This window comes from Xenopus laevis, chromosome 9_10L (genome assembly GCF_017654675.1).
Source record: "Xenopus laevis strain J_2021 chromosome 9_10L, Xenopus_laevis_v10.1, whole genome shotgun sequence".
Classification (NCBI taxonomy): Eukaryota; Metazoa; Chordata; class Amphibia; order Anura; family Pipidae; genus Xenopus; species Xenopus laevis.
Genome location: NC_054387.1, coordinates 15,872,364 through 15,886,872, shown reverse-complemented (window position 1 = coordinate 15,886,872; position 14,509 = coordinate 15,872,364). Strand labels below are relative to the sequence as shown.

The 14,509-nt window shown below is 41.6% G+C and overlaps 1 long non-coding RNA gene across 1 annotated transcript in view; it reads left to right on the top strand.

Annotated features, from left to right (window-relative positions):
- The first annotated feature begins 3,361 nt into the window (after positions 1-3,361).
- LOC121398107 overlaps positions 3,362-14,509 on the top strand; it is a 258,412-nt gene continuing 247,264 nt past the window's right edge. Inside the window, exon 1 of the long non-coding RNA XR_005964108.1 lies at positions 3,362-3,842. This is a non-coding gene — a long non-coding RNA (uncharacterized LOC121398107). The remainder of the gene's footprint in view (positions 3,843-14,509) is intronic.

Sequence of the window (14,509 nt, the reverse complement as noted above, 5' to 3'; positions counted from 1 at the left end):
ATAATAGTCTCTGGGAAGGGAGTGTGACTGTGGGATAGCAGGTATAGTAGGGAGAGATGGTGTCTATAGTAACAGTGGGATAATAGTCTCTGGAAGGGAGTGTGACTGTGGGATAGCAGGTATAGTAGGGAGAGATGGTGCCTATAGTAACAGTGGGATAATAGTCTCTGGGAAGGGAGTGTGACTGTGGGATAGCAGGTATAGTAGGGAGAGATGGTGTCTATAGTAACAGTGGGATAATAGTCTCTGGAAGGGAGTGTGACTGTGGGATAGCAGGTATAGTAGGGAGAGATGGTGCCTATAGTAACAGTGGGATAATAGTCTCTGGGAAGGGAGTGTGACTGTGGGATAGCAGGTATAGTAGGGAGAGATGGTGCCTTTAGTAACAGTGGGATAATAGTCTCTGGGAAGGGAGTGTGACTGTGGGATAGCAGGTATAGTAGGGAGAGATGGTGCCTTTAGTAACAGTGGGATAATAGTCTCTGGGAAGGGATTGTGACTGTGGGATAGCAGGTATAGTAAGGAGAGATGGTGCCTATAGTAACAGTGGGATAATAGTCTCTGGGAAGGGAGTGTGGCTGTGGGATAGCAGGTATAGTAGGGAGAGATGGTGCCTATAGTAACAGTGGGATAATAGTCTCTGGGAAGGGAGTGTGACTGTGGGATAGCAGGTATAGTAGGGAGAGATGGTGCCTATAGTAACAGTGGGATAATAGTCTCTGGGAAGGGAGTGTGACTGTGGATAGTAGGTATAGTAGGGAGAGATGGTGCCTATAGTAACAGTGGGATAATAGTCTCTGGGAAGGGAGTGTGACTGTGGATAGTAGGTATAGTAGGGAATGGTGCCTATAGTAACAGTGGATAATAGTCTCTGGGAAGGGAGTGAGACTGTGGGATAGCAGGTATAGTAGGGAGAGATGGTGCCTATAGTAACAGTGGGATAATAGTCTCTGGGAAGGGAGTGTGACTGTGGATAGCAGGTATAGTAGGGAGAGATGGTGCCTATAGTAACAGTGGATAATAGTCTCTGGGAAGGCAGTGTGACTGTGGGATAGCAGGTATAGTAGGGAGAGATGGTGCCTTTAGTAACAGTGGGATAATAGTCTCTGGGAAGGGAGTGAGACTGTGGGATAGCAGGTATAGTAGGGAGAGATGGTGCCTATAGTAACAGTGGATAATAGTCTCTGGGAAGGGAGTGTGACTGTGGATAGTAGGTATAGTAGGGAATGGTGCCTATAGTAACAGTGGATAATAGTCTCTGGGAAGGGAGTGAGACTGTGGGATAGCAGGTATAGTAGGGAGAGATTGTGCCTATAGTAACAGTGGGATAATAGTCTCTGGGAAGGGAGTGTGACTGTGGGATAGCAGGTATAGTAGGGAGAGATGGTGCCTATAGTAACAGTGGATAAGTCTCTGGGAAGGGAGTGTGACTGTGGGATAGCAGGTATAGTAGGGAGAGATGGTGCCTATAGTAACAGTGGATAATAGTCTCTGGGAAGGGAGTGTGTCTGTGGGATAGCAGGTATAGTAGGGAGAGATGGCGCCTATAGTAACAGTGGATAATAGTCTCTGGGAAGGGAGTGTGACTGTGGGATAGCAGGTATAGTAGGGAGAGATGGTGTCTATAGTAACAGTGGGATAATAGTCTCTGGGAAGGGAGTGTGACTGTGGGATAGCAGGTATAGTAGGGTGAGATGGTGCCTATAGTAACAGTGGGATAATAGTCTCTGGGAAGGGAGTGTGACTGTGGGATAGCAGGTATTGTAGGGTGAGATGGTGCCTATAGTAACAGTGGGATAATAGTCTCTGGGAAGGGAGTGTGACTGTGGGATAGCAGGTATAGTAGGGAGAGATGGTGTCTATAGTAACAGTGGGATAATAGTCTCTGGAAGGGAGTGTGACTGTGGGATAGCAGGTATAGTAGGGAGAGATGGTGCCTATAGTAACAGTGGGATAATAGTCTCTGGGAAGGGAGTGTGACTGTGGGATAGCAGGTATAGTAGGGAGAGATGGTGTCTATAGTAACAGTGGGATAATAGTCTCTGGAAGGGAGTGTGACTGTGGGATAGCAGGTATAGTAGGGAGAGATGGTGCCTATAGTAACAGTGGGATAATAGTCTCTGGGAAGGGAGTGTGACTGTGGGATAGCAGGTATAGTAGGGAGCAGGACTGCCATTAGAAATCGCAGGGCCCCATACGACAAAATTTCCTGGGCCCCCTGGGCTGCCGCCGCAAGCCCCACCTACAGGTCCGCCCCCCACCACACAGTAAAAAAACAAAAAAATATTGGTGGCTAGGGTTCCCACATGTTAATAAAAAATAAAAAAATATTGGTGGCTAGGACCCCACATGAGAAAAAGGTAGCCAGGGCCCCTTAAATGTCCATGCCTTCCTGAAGTCAGTCAGAAGTGTGTCGTGGCTGGGCCCCCTTACCCTCGGGGCCCCCTACAACTCTCCCCCCTGTCCCCCCCTGATGGCTGCCCTGGTAGGGAGAGATGGTGCCTATAGTAACAGTGGATAATAGTCTCTGGGAAGGGAGTGAGACTGTGGGATAGCAGGTATAGTAGGGAGAGATGGTGCCTATAGTATCAGTGGGATAATAGTCTCTGGGAAGGGAGTGTGATTGTGGGATAGCAGGTATAGTAGGGAGAGATGGTGCCTATAGTAACAGTGGATAATAGTCTCTGGGAAGGGAGTGTGGCTGTGGGATAGCAGGTATAGTAGGGAGAGATGGTGCCTATAGTAACAGTGGATAATAGTCACTGGGAAGGGAGTGTGACTGTGGGATAGCAGGTATAGTAGGGAGAGATGGTGCCTATAGTAACAGTGGGATAATAGTCTCTGGGAAGGGACTGTGACTGTGGGATAGCAGGTATAGTAGGGAGAGATGGTGCCTATAGTAACAGTGGATAATAGTCTCTGGGAAGGGATTGTGACTGTGAGATAGCAGGTATAGTAGGAAAAGATGGTGTCTATAGTAGCAGTGGGAGTTATAACCTGTGGTTGTGGGAGATCTGCCTTTGTTTTCTGCCTCTTTCGAGTTTTAAAAAAAATGTAGACCAATTGAAAATTATTTCATTATATCACTTTCTGCATCATACTACCACTTGATGCATGCATGCAAGCATAATCTAAGGTTCGACCACTAACTGTTGCAAAGACGGGAGCAGTAATTGACATTTCCCTATATCCCTTGTAACAGGACAGCTGGCTGAATACCTGGGAAAGTCCTGGACACAGTTTATGTCTGTCCCAGGTTTCTGTCAGACTGGTTCCGGCCCGTGTAGCCGGCCCAGGTTTTCTTGCACTCAGGTGAACTAATTCAAACAGCTTTTCCCAGTGTGTCAGGGAGAGTGTGAGAAGCTGGGATGGAGATTGTGGTTTTCCAATTCGCAGTATTTGTCAGCGCCAAGTGCTTGGAAAAAGGAACAGAAAAATATCCCTCAGGACTAAGGGCTGAAAGTCTTACAGAGGCTTCTGGGACTTTATTCTTCTAAAGCTGTAAGTGCTGGGAATCTCATTGTTTGTCCACCAAGCTGTATGTTAACCCTATGTTGATGCAAGAGTGCTGAACTGGTTTATTTTGTTACTAATAAAAGCCAGCCAAGCTGCACTGAACTCTTAAAAGTGGTTCAAGACTCCGTGCACTTAAATTATGGTCCCAGCTAACCTGAATCTCACACTCTCATTAAAGAGGGATAGAAATTGCTATTAACACTGAAACAAATTGGATCATGAGCACTAAAGGCAACCATTGGGGAAAGTGCATAATATTCACCTACGATACAGAGTGAGCAGGCAGTAACGTCAGATACAGAGAATCGGGAACATCTGATACTAAGGTAGGACTGAAGTGCATTTTGATTCATTATTCTGCTGGTTCCATTCATGTGATAATTCCACCTGTACAAACTCGTATTACAATTGCTGTCAATCGCAGGAGTCACTCTATAGCACTATAAAGGCAATGGGCTGATTTATACAGGTCATGGACTGTGTGTTATAACACATTATTTTTATTTAGAGGCCTGTTATTGTATGTCTTCTAATGCATAGGTGGGAGTCGGGAACAATCGGCACAGTCAGAGCACAACACAATGAACTGGTATAAAGGTCTAGTTGTCAGTGCATGTAGTGCCTGGTATTGCTGATGTGATTACAGTGACTGAATATGAATAAGAGGAAAGAGAAGGGCAAATGGACAGCCCTTAAGAGGTTCATAGTCTGTATAGAGAGAAACCATAAAACTGTAATCAGCATAGGTATTCCCCTGTACTAAGCACAATTCAGCAGGAACAGCCCTCTAGGATTGCTCATAGCCTGTACAGAGAGATGTCATAAAGCTATAGCAGCATCGGTATTCCCCTATGCTTAGCACAATTCAGCAGGAACAGCCCCCTAAGTTTGCTCATAGTCTGTACAGAGAGATACCATAAAACTATGGCAGCATAGGTATTCCCCTGTACTAAGCACAATTCAGCGGGAACAGTCTCCTAAGTTTGCTCATAGTCTGTACAGAGAGATTCCATAAAACTATGGCAGCATAGGTATTCCCCTGTACTAAGCACAATTCAGCAGGAACAGCCCCCTAAATTTGCTCATAGTCTGTACAGAGAGATCCCATAAAACTATGGCAGCATAAGTATTCCCCTGTACTAAGCACAATTCAGTGGGAACAGCCCCCCTAAGTTTGCTTATAGCCTGTACAGAGAGATCCCATAAACTATGGCAGCATAGGTATTCCCCTGTACTAAGCACAATTCAGCAGGAACAGCCCCCCAAGTTTGCTCATAGTCTGTACAGAGAGATCCCATAAAACTATGGCAGCATAGGTATTTCCCTGTACTAAGCACAATTCAGTGGGAACAGCCCCCTACGTTTGCTTATAGCCTGTACAGAGAGATACTATAAAACTATGGCAGCATAGGTATTCCCCTGTACTAAACACAATTCAGCAGGAACAGCCCCCTTCCACATGCTCCCATCCTGACCATATAGGGCCAAATCAATATCTATACTGCTACAATATAGATAAAAACCTGTCAACTGGCAAGGCACACAGTATAACTATGGACACAATTCCCTTAACGCTTAACCACAGACAAAAACCCCACAAAATGGCGAAAAATTTGCAAAATGCATTGAAGTCAATGGGCTTCAAAATGATTTCGACGTGTGACAATTTTAACACGAGCGTCAATTTTTATACGTTGACTCTTGTGTCCAAATGTATTAAAACCAATGTGCGTCCGAATAATTTTGACATGCAACAATTTTGACGAGAGATCATTTTTTTATCCCAGCAAATCTTCCCATGTCAAATTTTCGCGAAATACGGAAATTCGCAGCGAATCCATGCCTGCCCAATAAATTCGCCCCCATCACTAGTCTACACAATCAAAGGCTAAGGCGAGGCCAGAGTAACCAGAAGCTCAGTCAATCTGCAGTGAATGAAATAGGAATTTAACGGGAGCCAATCCAAAAAGAAACCAATTGATTGACAAGGACGATATCCAATAGAAATGCACAGTAACAAAACAGCGCCTCCAGTGTGTAATTATAATTATCCTCAGACATTCTGCAGTGCAGTAACGTAGGTGGCAAGGTGAACATTGCTCTGAGAAAATCTGGGGTTGTACCCGCTGGCAGGAGGACTTATAGGACTTATATTATACAGAAGTGCCCTTCTGGCAGGGTTGGCTTGCCCAGAATCGAATTATTAAAATTTCCGACTAAAGTCTTTCCCAGTTGACATCCAAGCCAGACTTAATGATTCACAGTTAGGAACCCAGCAGACAATACGGGCTGATAGCTTCTCAATGGCCATCCAGTTCTATATCCACGTTCCACTCTGTGCCATAACGACTCCCCAACCACTGCAAAATGTGTTCTTGCTTTATACATAATTGATAAGTATAATAATAATATAATAACCGTGTGCACGGGGTGCTTTTCTTGATTCTGTTACGCTGCTCTTTGCTTAATCCGATGGGAAGTGACTAGGGGTGTGGGGGGGAAGGAGGTTGGGTTGGGGGGGGCGACAAAGAGACTTCTAAAGAGGTATAAATCATTTTTCTGAATACAGAATATAATAAGAGCGGCTAACAGGGGCCACTGCTCAGCGGCGAGCCGTGTCTGTGGGAACCAGCGTTATGACAAAAACATAAAGTAGGATCAATTAATAATTCATCGGCTTTGAAGTCGGAATGCCTTAACAGGAGTTCAAACAGCATGCAGAAATTCTGTCTAATGCGTCCGTAAAGCACAAGGATCCCCGCATCAGCAGATGAATGCCTTCTAATGGCAGATGAAAGATTTAAGCTATGAGCTCTTTGGATTGGGTGCCTCGCATGTCTCAGTTTTATTTTATAAGTTTGATGACACTGCATTTCCCTCTTCTAAAGTTCCTTTTTTTTACACAGAATGGTCCAATGCTTTATTTGTTTATTTTTTAACTTTTCCCCCTTTTAATAGTAAAAATGGTATCTCTGTGGTTCCTCACTCTGTATGTACCACTCACCTTGCCCTCTGTATGACCAAGGTCCATTTGTGATTCCTTATTCTGTATCTACCACTCGCCTTCCCCTCTGTCTGGGCAGGGTCCGTCTGTAGTTCCTCATTCTGTATGTACCTCTCACCTTCCCCTCTATCTGGGCAGGGTTCATCTGCAGTTTCTCATTCCGTATGTACCACTCACCTTCCCTTCTGTCTAGGCAGGGTCCATCTGTGATTCCTTATTCTGTATCTACCACTAGTCTTCCCCTCTGTCTGGGCAGGGTCCATCTGTGATTCCTCATTTTGTATCTACCACTCACATTCCCTCTGTATGACCAGGTTCCATCTGTGGTTCCTCATTCTGTATGTACCACTCGCCTTCCCCTCTGTCTGGGCAGGGTCCATCTGTGGTTCCTCATTCTGTATGTACCACTCACCTTCCCCTTTGTTTGGGCAGGGTTCATCTGTGGTTTCTCATTCCATATGTACCACTCACCTTCCCTCTGTCTAGGCAGGGTCCATCTGTGGTTCCTTATTCTGTATCTACCACTCACCATCCCCTCTGTTTGGGCAGGGTCCATCTATGGTTGCTCATTTCATATGTACCACTCACCTTTTCTTCTGTCTGGGCAGGGTCCATCTGTGGATCCTCATTCTGTATGTACCACTCACCTTCCCCTCTGTCTGGGCAGGGTCCATCTGTGATTCTTCATTCTGTATCTACCACTCACCTTCCCTCTGTATGACCAAGGTCCATTTGTGGTTCCTCATTCTGTATCTACCACTCACCTTCCCCTCTGTCTGGGCAGGGTCCATCTGTGGTTCCTTATTCTGTATGTACCACTCACCTTCCCCTCTGTCAGCGTCCATGGTTCCTCATTTGATAACCTTTGACTGTTTTGACTATAGTGAGTAGGTTTAGGATTTTCCAGTAGAAATGCAGATTTCAGGCAGGCTGAAGTTAAACTTGTTGTTAATGTTAATTTGCAGTAAAAGCCATAGAGCTTTTTGCCAAGTGACCATTTTTAAAGGAAGATTAAGAACCATCCTGGGGGGGTGTTAAAACAACTGATAAATGACCCAGTAGTGACTGTGATAGATTCATCCCTAACAAAAATGGAATTCGTGACTTCCAAGCCTATTATTAAATACCCACCCTGACACTAAACATGGAGAGCAAGTGAGCAATGCATTTCAAAATGACTTTTCTTTTAATTAAAAAATGACTAAAAAACCCAAGAACTCAGGGATATTGCAGCTGGTGCCCTAATTAACTTGATTAAAGAAGACGCACATTTCTGGATGGGTTTTATAGGTAAAGGTGCTGACTCTGGGAAAGATCAAAAGGCTCTTGTGAAGTTAACCAGTTCCCAGCTATTTCTTGGCTGTGCAAAGTCTGTTTTTTAATACAGGTTACTAGAAATTATATATTTTAGATACTGTGCTTATTGTACCAGCTCAGAGGTTCAACAGGACTATAACAGTAATGGCCCAGGCCTTCACAGTTGTTCCCATCAGCCTCTGATCTTTTTAGGCTCAGTGCACTTTGACCCAAAGTCACAAAAGAAAGTGAAGCTGAAGTCCTGAAGCCACAATTTTACTGAACTCCAATGTTTTTGGCCTTGGTGCCAAATTTTTTTTTTTTTAAAACTTTTATGGGCGGCCCTGGCGCCAATGTTTTTTTTAACATATAGGGGGGCCCTGACCACCAATTATTTAAAAAACTTTTATGGGGGCCCTGGCGCCACAGTTTTTTTTAACTTAATAGAGGGTCCTGACCATTGATAGCTTTTTATAACTTGTGTGTGTGAGGGGGTTACCTTTTTAAGTGCTAATGTCTGTGTGGTCTTTTAACTGTGGAGTGGGTGGGGCTTGGGGCTGGGGTGGGTGGGTAAAATGTTGTTGTACGATGCCCCGTGTTTTTTAATGGCGGCCCTGTATAAATATATTATATATAGTGATGGCCGAATTTGGGGTGTTTCGTTGAAAAAAATTGCGAATTTCCAGTGAAATTCGCAAAACTGGGAAAATTTTTCGAAACCAGCGCTGGTGTCCGGTTTTGACACCAGTGTCCGTTTTTTGACGCGGCAGTTTCGCAAATTTATTCACAGACGTCCAAAAAAAGGACGGCGGAGTCCATTTTTTTTACATCGGCGAATTGTCGCGGTGGTTTCACTAATTTATTCGCCTGCGGCGAATCGCGGGAATTCATCGCAAATTCACGCCTGGCGAATAAATTCGCCCATCACTATTTATATATACATACAAGTGCTTGGTACCGGCACTCATTTATAGCATTGGCTCGGTGCTCACTGGAAATTCTATAGACTATCGGAGAAGAAAGCACTCACGGCCAGACTCTAATAGAAGCACATATAATGCTTTACTGCAGCACAACAAATTTGGCAGTATATATATATATATATATATATATATATATATATATATATATATATATATATATATATAATATATATATATATATTCCCCTTCCTGATGATGTCTCGAGTCTAAGAGCCGAAACGTTGAATAAACCCATTTTTTGTCATCACAAAAGACCTACATATTTCTTTTATTTATTTTATATATATATATATATATATATATATATATATATATATATATATATATATATATATATATATATATATATATATATATATAAACAGATCCGGCCTGGTGCACTCCCAACCAACTTGGTCCAATGCCTGGGTGCAGGCTTCCACAAAATTATATATACAAATATTAACAAACCGCACTCCAGGGTCTTTGTCCTCTGTGCAAAAAGGTGAGACTTTATTTCAACGTTTCGGCTCCATAATTCGGGCCGTCATCAGGAAGTGAAGTGTTCACTTCCTGATGACGGCCCGAATTATGGAGCCGAAACGTTGAAATAAAGTCTCACCTTTTTGCACAGAGGACAAAGACCCTGGAGTGCGGTTTGTTAATATTTGTATATATATATATATATATATATATATATATATAAGCATGTGAAGCCGGCACTCACCTTCGCCAATAGTCACTGAGGCCGGGTGCTAGCCAAGTAAAGCATACAATCCAAAAAATGAAGGAAGCACTCACGGCAAATTTTTCTTGAAAAACTTTTTACTGGATCATGCAAACATCAACGCGTCATCAGGATGTCCCTTGAGGTACCGAAACACGTTGATGTTTGCATGATCCAGTAAAAAGTTTTTTCAAGAAAAATTTGCCGTGAGTGCTTCCTTCATTTTTTGGATTGTATGTGTATGTGTATATATATATATATATATATATATATATATATATATATATATATATATATATATATATATATATATATATATATATATATATATATATATATATATATAATATAGTTCCTTAACTCAGTTAAGATACAGGAGCCCACAACATGTGTTGGGAATCAGCAGAAAGAAGATGGGGAGCAATTGGGGGCTTTTCCAAAACACAGGTCTTTCTAACTAAACGACTGTTGGGGATCTTGGCTGGTACAGAAGCCCAAAACACAAGGTATTTAAAAAAAAAAAAACCCTGGAGAGAAGTGCAGGAGCGCAAAATCACTGCCTCATTAGTGCTCATTCAGCGGGCACTTCTATGTTTGGGGACAGGTAGCAGGGAGACAACTATGCGAACCCCTACCTTTCCATTATGAATACAGTGCTGATGAACACAGGCAGTGCTGTATTCATGTGGGCTGCCTCAGGTCCCTGTGCTCTGAGACGGATTGCAACATGAATCAAACTAGCGTGAAAAGCGTGCACTCTTCCTTCCACATCATAAATTACCATAAAAACCTAAGGTTTAGCATTTCTAGCATAGTTCTTTGTCAGCTATAGACTCTGGACCCCTCACTTCCCTAGGCATATAGAGGTGTTCAACAAGGTCATTGGGATTATTCATCCTCTCACTCATTCAGTAACTCACACCAACGAGTAATAAAGCTGTTTCATAACAGGACATTACCCCTTTAATCTACCCAAAATGTGCTAATATCCCACTTTCCCTTGTGTTTTTTTTTACTCCATGAACAGCTTCTTATCCTTCCTCCTATAAAGAAACGCACGTTCATTATTTTTAGTACGTGTGAATTAACTTTCTACCCCATCCAATTTGTCAAATCCAACAATATTAAGTGATGACATTCATTTCTAGTGCTGTGGACAGAGAGTCAAGTTTAGCTTTTTTAATTGAGCTTCGGGGATTGAAGTAAACTCTCGAGAAGGGCTTTTTATGGGAATATTAACTCCCTCACCTGCATTAAAGGGACATTATTCTACTTGGAAAATGTTTCTCGAGAGGTCCTTTGACATTATGATGACAGACAGATCACTTCTATGGCATCGGCCTTTACTGTGAAGAATAACAATCTTCCTTTTTATTGAGTGAAATGAATTTATTGGCCATCGCTTTGAGAATGTAGCACTCGTGACCTTCAATGTGTTCAGGACTGATATATGTATATGTTATATATATATAATAATCAGCATTTCTCTTTCTCTGCATTGCTTGATATGTAGGACATACTCTAATACTCCTCTAATACTTCCTGGAAGAAATTTAAGCCATGTCTTTTGGTGCAATCTTCCCAAATTCTTTTATCTTGGAAATTCTTTTGCCAATTGCCATTGTCATTAAATCAAGTTTACTGGAGAAAATTGAGTAACACCCAATACCCTTAACCTCTTGTTATTTGTTAATATTCACTCCAACCCTCTTAGGAGCTTTAATTTTCACTGTACCCTAAGCTTATAATGCAACCTCCCATTAATCACCCCCAATAATTGAGTGAGTGAAACCTATACATATATTAACTCTATGAAAAATTAATTTAAACATTAAATAAACCCAATAGGCTACAAAACTGCATTTAAAGTACAATCAACAAATGCATTTAATTAAATAATTGAAAATAAATTAATTTGGGGGCGGGCAGGCAATATATGATTGACAGCTCAAATACATTTATAACAGGTTTGAATATTTTAATTAAAAAAGAATTTAGGTTTCATGTTTAATTTCCAAAAGACTTTTATTATACAGCCTTTTATTTCTGGATGAAAGGTCCCCTTTAATATTTATTCTTTATATTTCTACTTTGATATATTGTAGATCATTGCAGAAATTTGGAATAGATTTTATAAAGATTTTAGCACATATATTTTAACATGTAATATTTTACAGTAGTACAACATATAAAATGTGGGCTAATATTAAAAAGTATTTAAAGAATAAAAAATGTAGATATTTCCCTTTTTCAGGGGTGACTGAATTTAATATAAAATAAATTATGTTGCGAGGGGTGCGCTATAGTGATGCGCGAATTTCTCCCGTTTTGGGCTAAATGGCGAAAAATTTGTGGGAACAAAAGTTGAAAAAAACCCCATGAAATTCTGACATTTTTCACGAAAAAATCTTGAAATTCTGACATTTTCACAGAAAATCGGAAAATTGATGCCCGGCGAATTCTCACCACCGAATGTTAGCGGGAGATCCGAAAATTTATTTGCGTCAATTCACCGTGAATTCGCTTCAAGTGAATTTATTCGCCCATCACTAGTGCACTATATAATAGTGGATCTTGCTGGCCTACAATAGGATATAATGCAATACAATAGGGGACTTGCAGGGTAATGAGTAAAATATTAAAACAATATGGATTCACAGAGTGAAACTCCAAAGACTCAAAGAGTCTTAATTCAGAGATTGATCCTAATTGCTTTTTAGATGAAATTTGGGGTCTAGGCTTCTAATACTCATTAGTTATAATCAGGCATAATACGGGCACATTTAATTGACTCTGGCACTAACTGGAAGAGAGAATGCGTGATGAGTTAAGTGGAGTGTAGAGTTTATAAGACGGATAAACATCCAGCATGATATTAACTTCAGTTTGGGCTGTCGGGAAGGCTGGACCAGCTGGTCGCAATAATCTGGATTATTTAACATGTTTTTTTGATGACGTAGTTTTTATTTCTAAATGACACTGTTTACATTACAAATTATTCACTCTATGAAATGTAATACCTGAACCAAAAAGTTAATTTTTTTTTTATTTGTAATATTGGTGTGTAGGCAGCCATCTTAGGTCATTGAGCCTGATCCTGTGCGTTTAGAAAGAGCCAGCACTTCACAATGAAACTGCTTTCAGATAAACTATGGTTTTTCCTACTCGCCAGTGTGACTTCGGTATTTCACTGATTTACTAACAGTCACAGAGTAACTTTGCTAGTGAAGGAGATTGACTCTAGAGGTACTTCACTCCCTAGCACCTAGCGAATTTGCGCTATGGTGAATGTACGTAACTACGCAAATTCACTAAGATGTGGATTTTACTGAACGTTACCTCTTGCGCCAGACTTGCCTTCGCCACCTCTGACCAGGTGAAATGCAATGGAGTAGATAGGAGTTCCTCAAAGTCGCAAAACACGCTGGCGTCTTTTCCTTTTTCAGGGTGATAGGCTGATAAAGAGCGTAACATTTTTTGGGGTAACCAGCTTCCCCCCTTCATTTCCTAACATATGGCACATAAACTATACACTGGGCTCATGTGTAGGGCAATATAACAACTTTATTTTATTTTATTAATGTTCCCTGGGCTTGTGTAATGTAATGTATTTGCTGCAACTTATACGTCCATTCAACTTTAACTTCCCGCCGTATGCAAATTAGGCAAAGGTTGCGCAACTTTGCTTCGTTTGACGCAGTAATGCTAGCGCAACTTCGGATTTTAGTGAATTAGCGTTGTCCTGGCAAATCTACGCCTGGCGAAGTGTTACACTGTGAGTGAAGCCGTCGCTGTAAAATTTTCAGAGGTTAGTGAATTTGCCCCTTAGTGTAACTGGATGAGTCGTAGTGGGACTTTGATTACTATTCTTATATCTACCAGGGAGCTGTTGCCTTATGTCAGGGAACTGTTATCTTCCAATTGTTCTGCTGAATGGCTTCGGGGGGGGGGGGGATTCCAAATTGCAGTGCAGCCGTAAAGAATGACTGGCATTTCTCAGAGCACTTTTCACATGACTGAGGGCACCTGGGAAACTAACTACATGTCTAGTTCCATATCAGATTTCAAAATGAAATATTAGAAAGTAACTTTTTGTTCTTTTAAAAAATGGATTTCAATTCAGGGTTTTGCTGGAGCAGTGCTATTAACTGATGGATGTTTAAATGAATCCCATTGAATAGTGTGACTTGGCTGGTGCTGTTTTAGCCTATATGTGCCCATAAGGCACACAATTCATAAAGCTTTTTAGATGTTTTTCTTTAAAAATAATTCACTATTTTGTGCCAGCCTGAACTATAAGATAAATCTCCAGATTGTAAGCTCAAAAAAATAAGATTCCTTGTTCTGCGAGACCTGTGCACATTCTTTGAATTTTACCCATTTTGCTCGACCTGTTCTTTGACCCTACACAGTCCGCTCTGTCTCCAAAACCAAGATGTTGGTGGTGCTATGGTGAAGTCCATGAGATGCAACTCCCTTCACTGAGCTGAGACCACTTCATACGCTGTTGCAGATGGGTAATATCTTAAGCCTGTTGAGAGCAGTGGGGCCATAAGATTCTTTCTAGGCTACATTAGTGTAGCGGCAACCTGCAGGTATCACTGATAAAGTGACAAGCCAACACACTGAGCCTGTAATGAGGTAGAAATCTCTTCACAGCTAGAGAGGCGTGACAAGCAAATGGGATGGGATCGCAATTATTACTGTGCCAATGTTTCAGCTCCTCACTAATAGTCCTACAGTTTGTCGGGCAAACGGATAAAAGGTTAGACGCAGCTCGTCTCATGGAGTATTTTCTCCTCCTCGCTAAATTGTAGTATGACACGGCCGATTTATTTGTGATGGATCCCGCAGTCGTATTCTGGAATTTTAAAAAAAAATGCCTAGTATGAAAAAATGAAGTATTTAAAGAGTCACTGTCATCATATACATTTTAAAGAACATTGGTCTTTCTTAACTTCCATGGTCCTCCTGTAACCCTTGACTATGGTGGTTTCCAAATGG